Source organism: Centruroides vittatus, unplaced genomic scaffold (genome assembly GCF_030686945.1).
Source record: "Centruroides vittatus isolate TY-2023 unplaced genomic scaffold, ASM3068694v2 contig_474, whole genome shotgun sequence".
Taxonomy (NCBI): Eukaryota; Metazoa; Arthropoda; class Arachnida; order Scorpiones; family Buthidae; genus Centruroides; species Centruroides vittatus.
The window spans coordinates 3,815,211-3,829,008 of NW_027122266.1; the positions used below are offsets into that span (position 1 = coordinate 3,815,211).

Below are 13,798 nucleotides of genomic sequence, written 5' to 3' on the forward strand. Positions count from 1 at the left end.
AATGTAAGTAATGTAATGAGATAATGATAAGATAATGCCGCGTAGAAAGAGTTTATTGAAACTCTTCTTGGACAGAAAAAACTCTGTTTATTAATATGATTTTTAATTATAAGTTGATTTATATTCTATATATTTATCTGAATAAATGAAATAATATTTAAATAGAAATGTGTGAATGCGAAATGATTACTTCTGATTCAAAAATTTATTTAATAGTGTAGCACAAACGAAATTTCTATTCGTTTACATGGTTATGATGCAATTGAGCTTAATTATTTATCCAAAAAAGTTGTCTAAATAATGAATTAACTAAAATTTAAAATTAAATAATTTAAGATATGTGTAAATAAAAACAGTAGAACGAAATATTAAGCTGGAATGTATAAATTACATATTTAAGAATTTTTCATTTTAAATTAATGAATTTAAACAAAGTTGTATAATTATATCATATTTGAACTAATTGAAAATTTATATTTATTTGTTCAAAACAGAACCTGAATAAAAAGGAAACTTACCAAACTGGATAAATTATTCGGTGCCGTGCGATTTTAGTTAGTTTACACAGGTTTTACTGTACCGACAAATACGAGTGAAAATTAATTATCGATAACTAGAAAATTGGAATAGAAAATGGAAATTTGGATTAAATCAAGATAACGTAGAAGAATGTATGAGAAAAAAGCACAAATTTCAGTTTTTATGGCATTATTTATTAACTTTATCGTCATTGTCATCATTTCTTAATGCTCACAGTCGGTCACAGACATTCTCGTTACACATTGTTATAAATCATTTTAATATTAATATTTCGCATGTAGATATAGAACGAATTTGCGTTTTACATTTAGATAGAGCTTATATTTCTCAGAAATTTTGAGTAGTTTGGTCTTACATCATATAGTCTATAATTTATATTTTCCATTAAATTGGAACGCACTCCAAGTACAGTCAATACATTAAAATTATAATAATTATATGAAAAATTTTTACAATTCCGTGTCTCTGTCAAATTTAAAAATAATGAAGAAAGGAAAAAAAAAGAATTCGCAAAAGCATCTGAACTATGAACAGTAATAGGCTTTATTAAATAATGTTATCATTTTTAGTCGTTTATTCTCATCGGTGTACCTCTTAGAATCATTTCTTATATAATCCTTTAAAATGAATGCTTTATATGAAAACAATTACATTAATATAAGTCTACTATATAATAATCTACAGTATATACCGTTGACATTCCATAAAAAGATTAATATTTGAAAGCGATGGTCAGGTAATTCCGATCGTACGTTACAACCGAAGACGTGATAGTAAACTACAAAACCTTGATTTTGATACCAAATATTAGTATAATAAGAGCCACAAGTATTTTGTGTTGTGATGTATACAAAAACAACTACCACGTGTACTATATGCTAGTTTACATGTAGTAATTGTACAGGGTCTATGTGACCGAGAAATTAAGCTAATGATTACAAAAAATTATTCGTTATGTGTAATATTATTGCTATCTGTTTAATTACGGGTCTATTAATTACTAAAATCATCACTAAACACTTTTGGCAGCTGAGACACATTTATTTTCTGTACACTAACGTTTTCAGCCTAATGCATAGGCCATCCTCAGCTGTCATACTTTTGGAACATCAGTTACGAACTGTTTCAAAATAAAATACAATAAATATAGAATATTAAAATATTCACATTAAATTTTTAAATATTTAAATATAAACGTAACATTCAATAACGCATAAAAATTAAAAATTTTAACCTAAAATAACATTGAAATCTAACATAAAAATGAAGTAAAAAATAAAAATAACACTTGAATTGTAAATTTTAACTATAGATTCTATAGTTAAAATTTACAATTAGGGGATATTCCATAGTATAAAATATCCCCTATTTACGAACAATTTTAACGGTATGTCTAACTTCTAAAACTGAAATTTCGGACGAATTCTGAAGTTCTCTTACCGATCTTGGGTTAGTGTTGAAGTCAGTCTTTAGCCAGTAATGAATAATAAATTTTTATTAAAAAGTCAATGTGAATTTATTTCTATTGCGTTTTCCTTTTTCGTTTTCGCACGAATCCATCGCCATTCACGAGGTAGCGTCGAAGTTGATAATGATGAAGTGTTAATCCATCGTTATCAACGGCATTTTTGTTTGCAATTTTTATAAAATTTTACGATCAGTACTTTAAAACTGCGTCAAAAACGTAATACTAAATCTATCAAGACGTGCGGCTCTATTACTGTGAAAACTAAACTTTATGATATAAAACTAATTGCGTTAGGTGGGAAAAAACTTCGTTTGAAACACCCACTGTTAATTAAGCAATAGAGAGAGTGTAAACAAGCCTAAAGTATCCTATTAAGTACGTTGTAGGATCGAACATTAACAATACGTGGCTATTCCGTGTAAAAATGTACAGTACATTTGAAAAACTAGCTGATGTGTTTTACATTAGTATGCATTGTGATTGTCAGCATTGAGTGCTGTGAGAGGATTTTAATTTTTCTTTTATTCTTACAAATCACCAATATCATCTAAGAAAAAGTATATGCAAAATATCAACGTGAAAAAAAGTAATGTCCCTTGAACACAAAATTAAAGTTTTAAATCGTTTGAAGGAATGAGAATCAGTATTTATGATTGCTCGCGCTTTCACCGCAAATAAATCTTACATAAGATACATTAAGAAAAATGCCAGAGATAAAAAATGCATTACGGAATCTGTAGAAACTTCTTCCTACTGAAACGAAAAATTGCGAAGGTATTCATTAAAGATGTAATTATTGAAAAACTAGAAAAATCCTTAAACGTCTGGATTGAAAACTGCAGCAGAAGAATATCGCCTTGACTAACCTTACTGTGAAAAGTGTTTTATTTGAGTATTTTAATCGAAGTAGTAAAAATAAATTATGGTTAAAATCATTCGATGCTTCTTAATGATGATTTTAAGAATATGTTGGCAAAAAGTTTTAAATTTAAGAGAGAAATTAAAAATAAACGATTTCTAAATACAAAAGTCAGTATTTTTTGTGTTTTTAATTAATAATCAAAACTGGTTTGAAATAAAATAAATGAAAATTTAATTGTATTAAAACTATTTCATTCTATACTCATATATTTTCAATATCTTGATATAGTTATCTCATTGTTTTCTCTTTCCTTTCGTATTTACTATATTTGTAGCAGTTGTTCAGAACGTAAATCCCGCATATATGGAGATTCTATATTTTCCTTACATGTATATAAGATATATTATTTAACAATTCTTGGAATAAATAAAAAACGTTTTTGGTTGTGAGTAAAAGGTATTTAACTAGTAATGGAAAAAAAAGGAAAACATGAAATGCCTTATCTTCTAATAGAAAAACATTATAATCTTTGTTCGTGTGTAAATTAAATGCATTTTGCTATTATATAGAACATTTGATTATTAGATATTCTATTCAATCTAGTTTATAAAGTAACGAAAAGAAATTATATAATATAAAAAAAATTTGGTTCAAAGAAGTTATTCTCTGTAAGAAATATAGAATTCGGAATTATTGATTCTCTTAATATTTCCTTGAATGATAAATATTGCAATATTGTAGATTTGTTATCCAACGTTTAATCATGTAAAAACATAATGAAAGTAATAAAAATATTTTCAAAATATAAAATATTAGTATTGTCTTACTTTTTCCGTTGACAAAACTATCAACAAAGTTGATGTAAGTTTATATATTAAAGCTTGAGTACTGTACAGTATAAATTGAACAAAATAAGAAATTTTCATTTTGATCTGACACTACAATATTACTTTTTTCTTCAAATCATATACGATAACACAAATAAAGCTGAAAATAGTATATTCACAAATTTATTATATTACATATAGCCTAATATATATGTATTGATTTACTTATTGTAATGTGAATAATTTTTTAATTTGATGTCTCGTCTAATTAATTAACTCGTTGTGAATATTCACAAGAAATTCAAATTACTTATAGCTTTCACGCTGGTGACAAGAAAATTCTGAAATAGTTATTTTTCTGAGACATTAGGTAATTCATATTTTTGGGGAATTTATAAAGGCTCTCATTTAATGTTAAAAATATGTATACTCCTTTTTGCTCTCTTTATTTATTCATTTTCCCCATCTTCTATTAACTTCTTAAACATATTATGAAAAAATACAATATTCTGTATTAATTAAACATTTAAATTATAAGAATAAAATATTTTATGCAAGAATATAAACTATTAATTTTATATGTGTATTAATTAAATATAAAAAGCATATCCAGGGGTACTTATAATGCTGCGGCTCTCCTTTGATACCAAAGTAATAGGTTCTGTTACTTTAACACAAAAATAATATAATGCATATCGCAGAAAGTAATAGTGAAGATCTTTACGATAATCCGTCTCGTGTTGGTTCCTACGACTCGAGAATGTTCTTACGTTGGTTCGTAGAAAAGTACACCTCCGCACTCAATCCAGAGAATATTTACAGTTTATTTACAAAACAAAATATTTCAGAATATACAAGTTTAACAACATTACACACACACGGTACAACAAAATGTGGTGTCTCACGTAACAGCTTGTTCTTCGGGGACAATTATACTCTGAAGTTGGCTGAACTATACGGCCTGTCCAGTCTCCGCACTTACCCGTCCCTGAGATCGTTGTCAGAGGAGAACACTCTCTCTACGCTCAGCGGGCTGTCCAAGTGCCTGAGACTACCGTATTATCAGTCTCTTGCCCTTCTCTCCGTTTCTCTCGCCACTCTTACTATTTAAAGAGTTCTTCGACGACAACTTACGACCAATCAGGGTCCTTCCTTTCCTCGGAAGCTTTCAAAAACGTCCGCTCTTCTCCCGACGAAACAGCTTACCGTAACGTCCGTCCCTTGTTTACATTTTTTTCTAGTCGACAAACATGTGGTAAACACATTGACGCCTACACACAAGTCCCATAAACAGAGACGCTACACCCTTTGTCTTCCCGACCGTTTACAGACACAACGCCAGATGGGACCAATTACCAAGGTAGTGTTGTTTTTACACCTGCTCTGCCGAAAGCGGCCCTTTAAAGTAATCTTGTACAACAAGAAAAAAGCAGAAAAATTTAAATTGTTATTTTTCGGAAATACATGTAAACAGACTAAAAATAACACATAAATTCAAAATACTGTAATTGCAATTTCGATACTTTATAGTGAAAATAAAATATGTAATGATTTTATACCTTTTATGTTCCTCTCCGTGGAATCAAACCAAATTTAAATCATACTGTAAGTTGTATAATTTATAACCAATTTATCAATTCAAAATGTTCAATTATCCACTTTCTCTCCTCCATTTAATAATTAAAAAAAAACTAATGAAAAAGGAATTATCTAAAAAGTTAGGTCACTAAGATAATTTTAAGGTAATCGAATAAGATTATCCGAAAAACGAGAAGGTGCACATTCTTCGGTATTCCGCAATCTGTTTTGACAATCATCCATATCCTGAAAATCCTGTATACGCCACTGCTAAATATTAATGAATTATTGTAAATATTAAAACTTATTTTCAAATTGAAATAGTTCAATTTTAGTATGTTATTTATTTCTGTTTCGCACAAATATGACATAAACATAAATAATATAAAATAATAATTAATCATAAAATATACAAAATAGTCTAATTTTTATGTCAAAAACTAGATATACTGCGTGACACCTTTGTAGATATTACAGAAACGGAGGAATAAATACCGTTCTTTAGACGTATCTATCAGATTTTCTATTTGCGTAATCTTAAAGAATACAAATGTAAATATCGTAATATTTATTTTCAATAAAATAATAGCCGTTAAAGCCAAACAAAGTGATCCGTATCGAATTTCTAGTATGGAATAAAGAAACATGAATATTTTTGTAGAGGTTGTCATTAAATTTTATGGTATGTAGCATTTATCGTTTATGCTTTTATTGAATAATATTCAACAATATTCAGTTTTCTGTACTGAAATTTATGTAAAGAATAAACACTTAAATAATTATTATTACGATACTAAATATTCAATTATGAATAATAATAATAATGACAATAACCAAAAATGTTTATTTTTATTTTATCTAAATAAGTTTACAAGCAAATTTTACGGTTATAATATAGAAGATCGTTCATAAATGTATTTATATGTTTAAATGTAATCTTAGATGCATAACCGGAACTGAGTTTAAATTTATATTTAAGTATTAAATAACTTCTAATTCGTTTTATGATCCTTTTTATTAAAATCGGTTATCTTATTTTGACATCAGCCGAATTGAGTATTTGATCTCGAGTTTGGGTTTGGTTACAGGCATGGGTTTGTCATACTGACCAACTGGCTGGTCTTGTAGAATTTTTTGGGATTTCTTCACGTGAGTAACATATAAATAGATGCTGGATTCTCATAAAAAGTCCTTCCGGGAGGCAGCTTCCTTGGCAGATTGTCCACATGTTGCTTTGTCTAATCCCATCAAACCAAACCCATTTCACACAATTTCTACCTTTTCGTAAAGAAAAACAATCAAAATGAGTTCAACTGGCGAAAAAAATAAGGCTCTTCATATGTATTTCCAAAACAAGTAAATATTTAAATTACTTTTTTAAAATTTTAATAATTACTTATTTTAATGATTTGTATTAAAAACAGGTTTTATAAATTTTGTTTTAATTTATTTATAAAAACTGTATCTAAGGATCATGTTTCCAATAGCTAAAATGAACTAATTTTGAAATAATATCAGAAAAAATAGACACAAAATGAATAAAATTAGATATAAAAGTAATTTAATCTGAACGAGCGATTATTTATTTTGACATCGTTACAGTGCCGGGGTTTATCATATTTTTAAATTTATTTAATTTAAAATAAATTCTCCCCACCTCAAATTAGTAGTAGCTTGCCCCTGTACAGTACATCACACTTTTCAGTTAGCAATAGAGTCCTGCCGGTAATCTATCTAACTCCTTTCAGGGAAAAACGTTTGAATTGAAATAACGTGACTTTCAGTTTGCCTTGAAAGTTTATATATAGTTAATCTGGGCCTTCACTCCCACCCAAATCTTCTATATCTGGTCTTGAATTTCATTTGTCTGGCACTGTTCACGAGTAAAAGGAGAGACAGACATCAGGCGGAATTTATGAGTCTACAATTTTTTTCAAATTTCAGCCCAGAAATAATACTTAATATTTAATGAAAAAGTACACAGCAAAACAAGATAATTTTATTAGTATATGTGTAGATCAATTTAGTCTATGTAAACTTATTAAAACACATTAAATGTTGTATAATGCTTTAGAATATCGTTAATAAAATTTAAAATAATTGCGAAAAGAAATGTTGCGTAATTCAATATCTTAGAAGGAAGAAAACACTGTAAGAATTATTTTTATTTCTTCAACTTTCAACACAAGTTTCTCATTTTCAGAATCATCCATTATTCTGTCAACAAACACTACTTGTAAATTATAAAGATTGAGTTCCTAAAGGAATGCAATTAAATGTAGCATTATCGATTAATCTTTCTCTAGCCATTTAATTACAAAACATAAAATACTTGCTAATTAAAAGACATAAAATAAAAATAGATATGATATCTTATCCACAGGAAATAGATAATTTCCATTAAAGTCAAAATATTTTTTTAACGAAAATTTTTTTTCATTGTAAGCATTAACTAAATTAAAATTTACACTCTTAAATTTAATTTTACTAAATATTTATTTTATAACACTTTGTCATAGAATATAATGGAAATTTATTATTTACACGTTATTAATTTATTTTACTTATTTACAAAATGTTATATTTTAAACTGAATTATTACAGACTATTACTCATTTAGTTAAATACAAATAAAATATTTCCAATAAAGAAAAAAATGCACATACGTTTTGGATATGCTAATTAATAAAATTCAAAAAATAAAAGAAACTTTGCTTAAGTTATAGTATCGAATTCCAATATTTTGAAAACATTTTATAAAAGTAAATGTGTGTCCCATCAATTCCCATCCCTCATCTATTTTCTGCAACGAGTAATGAGCGTTAATATTGATCTATATAAATAATTTACGATCCCTCCTGATATTCAAATCAGTGTTAATTCAAAAAAATCAATAAGTTAAACTTCATCTCATTTTGGAAGAACAAAAAAACAAATGAAACAAAAGGATCAAAAAATGTTTTTATAGAACGATTCCTCATCAAGTCGCTCAATATAACGTTAGGAAACTTCTATATATTAATACACAATTCTAACTGAATAGCTCAGTATTTAGCGTAAAATAAATTAACTTTTAGAAAAATATTCGCTTGAAATTTACTTGGATTTAAAATGGTTAAATCCAAGTAAATTTCATCCTTAATATTTTAATTTTGAGGCAATTTTTATATCATTTTAAAGTTAATTTGACATTGTTATAGTCTATATTTAAAGCATTAAGTTTAGATTTAAATACTGAAGTTTAAACGTTAAGTAACATTAATCAATACTTACGTTCGAACCTCCAATAAAGGCCACCTCTAAACGTATCTATAATGATTAAATTAAACGTAAGTTATACAATAATTCTTTGAAAATATTATTAAAAAATATGGTTTAATTTTCACTAAATTTCATTCAAAATATTGCATTTTTATTATTCTTAATTCAAAAATAAAGCGTTACGATGTGTTATATATTTCGAAATGTAAAATAATTGAATTATTTATACAAGATATTTACTAAATTTTCACGATTTGCTCTTTCTTTATTCTTTTGAAAATATAAACATTTTTCTTATAATTAATTTGAGGAGAAATTTTAATTAAATTATCATATTTAAAATAAACTTAATAATTTAAATTTGTAATAGAATAAGTCATAAGCGTGCCGTGAAAGACATAAAATGGAACAGGACCAGTCATAAATATGGATACAATATGTTTTAAAACGCCATAAAAGTATGTAAGTAAAAGAAATAAAATAAGTAAAAACAGATTTGTCACAAGTTATTGAAGTAATTTTAATGTACGTCATTTTGTGTCATAGCTTTTTAATGTAGATTAAATTTTGGATCTCTGTCCTTGGCCCATGGTAAATTTCTTACTAGTACTATCCCTAACTTGCTTCATCATAAGCATACAACCAAATTGAAATTTATATAAATGATATTCCCTGCTTATTTAAAATTTCTTGCAGTAGAGAATTATAAAAATTAAATAAGTAATGTTTGAAAAGATGTTTCCAATTATTGAAACTTATGGATTATTTTATATTTCATTACTCCAATTTTGAAAACTATTTTACTCTTTTAGTAATTTCTTATAAATGATTGCGATCAATCGATAAAGTACAAATTATTTCTTGAAGAAAGCAAGCTAATGATAAGAAAAGTCTAAAATTAAATCCCGAATTTCCCAGGCGAAAAACTACCCGTTATATATATATATATATATATATATACTTTTTTTTAACTGATAAAAACGTTTCATATTGCAAAGTGATTAAAAAGTTGAGTCAGTGTTAAAGATTATATAAAATGTTCCAAGTAAGAAAAAGTTCTCATTTTATAGCTTGTTATAAAACTTTTCAAAAGAAAATAATTTACAGAAGTTATCAAGTCGTTTATTTAGAAATAATTTACTTCAAAACATTCAGTTAAGGATTTTAAAAATATATTCCTTCACAAGTAATTTAGAATAAAAAAGTTAAATAACTCTATGTATATTGCAAATTTTAGCAAAAAATGCTTATATTTTACGTTAACTTTAATAATAACGAAAATTACGTTAGAAGATTATTTATATTCACAATTTATTTCTTTTAAGTAGCGATTTTGTTTGAGGTTATATGGATAAAACAACACACCAGATATTTTATTAATTCATTCTTGTAACAATAAACTACTACTTGCATAATTTCAGTACTGCTAAAATTTAAAAAATTGTCAAATTAATTGCACTCAAATTTTAGATTATTATTAAATATTGTATGTTTGAGGTATTTGAAATATATAATTATGCGTTGCGTATAAAAATTAGCTTTTGCTCTGCGTAATTGCTCTTTACACCGATGCAACAGCTTTTATTTTGCATATTGCTAAAACACAATATTCCGAAGAAAAATTTTATAGAATTTTGTTTTTCTCAAATTTAAAAAAAAATAATGAAAATAATTCCAGTTAAAAAAATTTAAATAAGAGAGACACTTTTTAAGAGCAGCAATTTTTTTATGCATTTTCATTACATTATTCAAAAAAATTATTAATATGAACTCATTAGTTATTAGGTTACGATCTTAAATTATCTATTAATTATTTTATAATTATATTTAATAATTAGAAATTTGATAAAATTCACGTACGAATTTCAAACAGGTTAAGTTATGTAAATAATATTAAATGTAAGGAAAATAGAAGAAACTAAACTGATTTCAAAAATTATTAACAAATTGAGAATGAATATGACTAATAAATATCTTTGTATGTAATCAAATTTTTTATTCAAATTATTAATATTATTTGTCTCAAATCAAAACAGGGAATTACTATCAATTTCCATAAATTGGCTGTTTAAAATGACATGTAGTAGTTTTTGTGAATTTTGTTTGAAAGTCAAAGTTATACGCAATGACAAATACAAATAAATAATATTTAATTATTTAGATTTAATATTACTATTGGAAACTTTGTTGCTTAGTCAAAAGGTGTGACGAGAGAAATTTTATTTTCAATCATGAAATTAGATTATAAACAAGTCAGATCTGTGGAAAGCATATTATTCATTAATACTCATTGCTGCACCCAAGCAAACAAGAAAATATATTTCGAAAATCCGAATAAATATACTGTTTATAGATTATAATTATATACCGGTATATTCTAATTCTCTACATACGCGCAAATACAATTTATACATATTCGTATAAATTGCAATTCAGTTGACACAATGTTTATTACAGAAAATAGTTGTAACCAGTCTTACATAAAAACTGCAGTAACGAGTTGTGTAACTTTTCCGGCAAAAACATTAGAAATTATGCAGGCGACATCTGTTATAAAAATTTTTTATCAAATAAAATTTCGTATTATTAATTATTATAAAATAGTAAAAAGATTAATTTTCAGTATAAATGTTTTATAAATATTTACAAATTGTAATAACCAGTAGAAACTACATTCATTCGGACCCAGCTCGAGATGTAACACAACCTTCTCACCTCTCCAGCTTTGACCTTCATTCACAAAAATTTAATAGCAGCAAACCCCTAATACACAAACCTTCCTGCAAAGTTTCAGAAATTTTCGACAAAAAAGCACAGGAATTATTAAGCTTTAAAGTGACTGAACCATACACTCACAGTAACATGCATACATACAGAAAGATCCCGAGTTCAAAAACGTAAAAATCTTGATGGATTATCTTTTGACCAATCGCCATACTTTCCTTCTGTTATAATATATAACAGCCGGGAAAGCAAAAAACTTTTACAAATAAAATATTAAAATTTAATTAATATCCCTTTGAAGCATAATCAGCCACGAAATAAAACATTATCTTCTTACGCAACGTTTAACGAGATTGAGAATGTTTGTATATGTTTCAATGGATACATACACTCACGTTGATGGTTAATAGACAGAAATTGTAATGAACTATATTCAACCACTTTTGTCAGGACCCAATCGTCACTAAAATGAAAAAAAAGAAGAAAAATTTCCGAAAGTTTACCGATTTTGGAAGAGTTTGGAAGAGTTTGATGAAAGGATATTCACAATCACTGGTTCTTCAAGAGTAATACATCATTTACTTTTCCAGAAGTTATCCGAAATATATTGAAGATTATAAATTCTGTCATATTCAGTTTCTATTTGATATATGAGCATTACAAATTTAACATTTTAGAAAAGAACAGATAAACTTTCTTTTGGAAATTAATTTGATAAAATGCGAAATATCATATTTTCATTATAATTTTCAAAGTAGTATTAAAGCATCCATTAAAGTTATTTGATACATTGTTTGATACGTAATTTAACATTTTGTATCTCATACCAATTTTATTTTTATCTTATTTCTTTATTCACTCTGTTCTTCAGTTTTAAACATAAGAATTTATTGAAATTAACGTAACAACACGAGATTTAACATAAAAAATGATTATTGTATTTACTAATACTCCAAAGAAGTCATTTCTTTAGTTATAATAAGCTTATTATAAAAACAAAATATTTTTTATGTTAATTTTTTTTATTCTTTTATCCAGATAATCATCATTGGCCTTTCTAAATTTTTTTTTGATTATGTCTGAAGTGATAATTGAACTTATCTCAATTTTATTTGAAATTTTTTCTCTGATTATTTCCGTTACATTTAATTATTAACATTCTATTATTTATAAATACTTGTTCATATCATTTTGTGGTATATCCCAAAATCTGTTTATTAAATAAATAACGCATTAACATGAAGTTAGTAAACATATGAGAAAATTTAATTTTGTAATAATAAATAGTATTTACGGTTATTAAAATATATTGAAGCTTATGTAAAATTAGTTTTGAACAGAATGTTAATAATAAAACTCAACCAAAACTGTATATTTGTAAAACACAAAATATATATAATTTTGAATTTCCATTTTGAAATATTTAATGGAATCTATTTTAAAATAATTAACTATATTACTAATTCTTCATAAATATAGACTAACTTACATTCGTTTTAATAGAGGAATCTATCTAATTGTATAATAACATATTTAATAGGAAAAAATTATAGTTTAATATAAAGTATATACTATAGTTTTCTTAATTAAATATTTTGAAATAATAACACACTAAAAATAAAAAAATTTAGTTAAATAACAAGTAAAAATTATACTCTTTCCATTTCCGACTTCGAGGATTCTATGAGCCAAAACAAGACAAACAGGTAGCAAGGAACAAGTCTAGGTAGCAAGACAAGGTAGCAAGTCTAACAGGTATTAAATATTATGCAAGATATGTAGATGATATAATAATAGTTTATGATTCTCAAACAGTTTCATCCAAACACATTGAAGAATATGCAAATGGATTACATAAAAATTTAAAGTTTACAAGTGAAGATGAACAACAAAATAAAATGAATTTTTTAGATGTCACTATAAAAAGAGAAGAAACAAGTGTATCATTTAGTAAGTATGAAAAACCATGTAATAATGGTAAAACCATTAACTTTAAATCTTACTGTCCTTTAGAAAATAAAAAGAATGTCTTTATTATGGAATTGAGAAAGATACTAAATCGAACAACTCAGCAAGAAAACATAGACATCGAAGTAAAACAATTGTTTAAAAAATTTCAGTTAAATGATTATCCGAAACATATCCTCTGTAAGTGGTACAATTTATATTTAAAACGTAGATTTAATGTTAAAAATAGCATAGAAGATATTTCTTATGTAAAGGTTCCTTATGTTGCTAAAGTTTTTGAAAAATATAAACCAATTTTTAAAAAATTCTCTGTATGCATAGTTGCGAGCCAAAAGAATAAGATGTCTAACATCATTAGTATAATGAACAGTGAAAATTCGCCCAGAGACCAATTTAAAATCGCCGGTGTCGTATATAGGATGTCATGTACATGTAGAAATCCAAACTATTACATTGGAGAAACCGGAAGAAGATTGGAGTTGAGAGTAAGGGAACACGAGGCAGCCATTAGACTGAGAAGAACGGAATCAGCATGGTTTTTACATTGCCAAAAATTTAATTGTAATATAA

At 26.1% G+C, this 13,798-nt stretch overlaps 1 long non-coding RNA gene across 1 annotated transcript; it reads left to right on the forward strand.

Annotated features, from left to right (window-relative positions):
• Positions 1 to 13,088: 13,088 nt before the first annotated feature.
• On the forward strand, positions 13,089 to 13,722 carry LOC136977761 (uncharacterized). Its single transcript, XR_010881131.1, has 3 exons — positions 13,089 to 13,210; positions 13,274 to 13,408; positions 13,550 to 13,722. It is a non-coding gene; the product is annotated as an uncharacterized lncRNA (long non-coding RNA).
• The last annotated feature ends 76 nt before the right edge of the window (positions 13,723 to 13,798 follow it).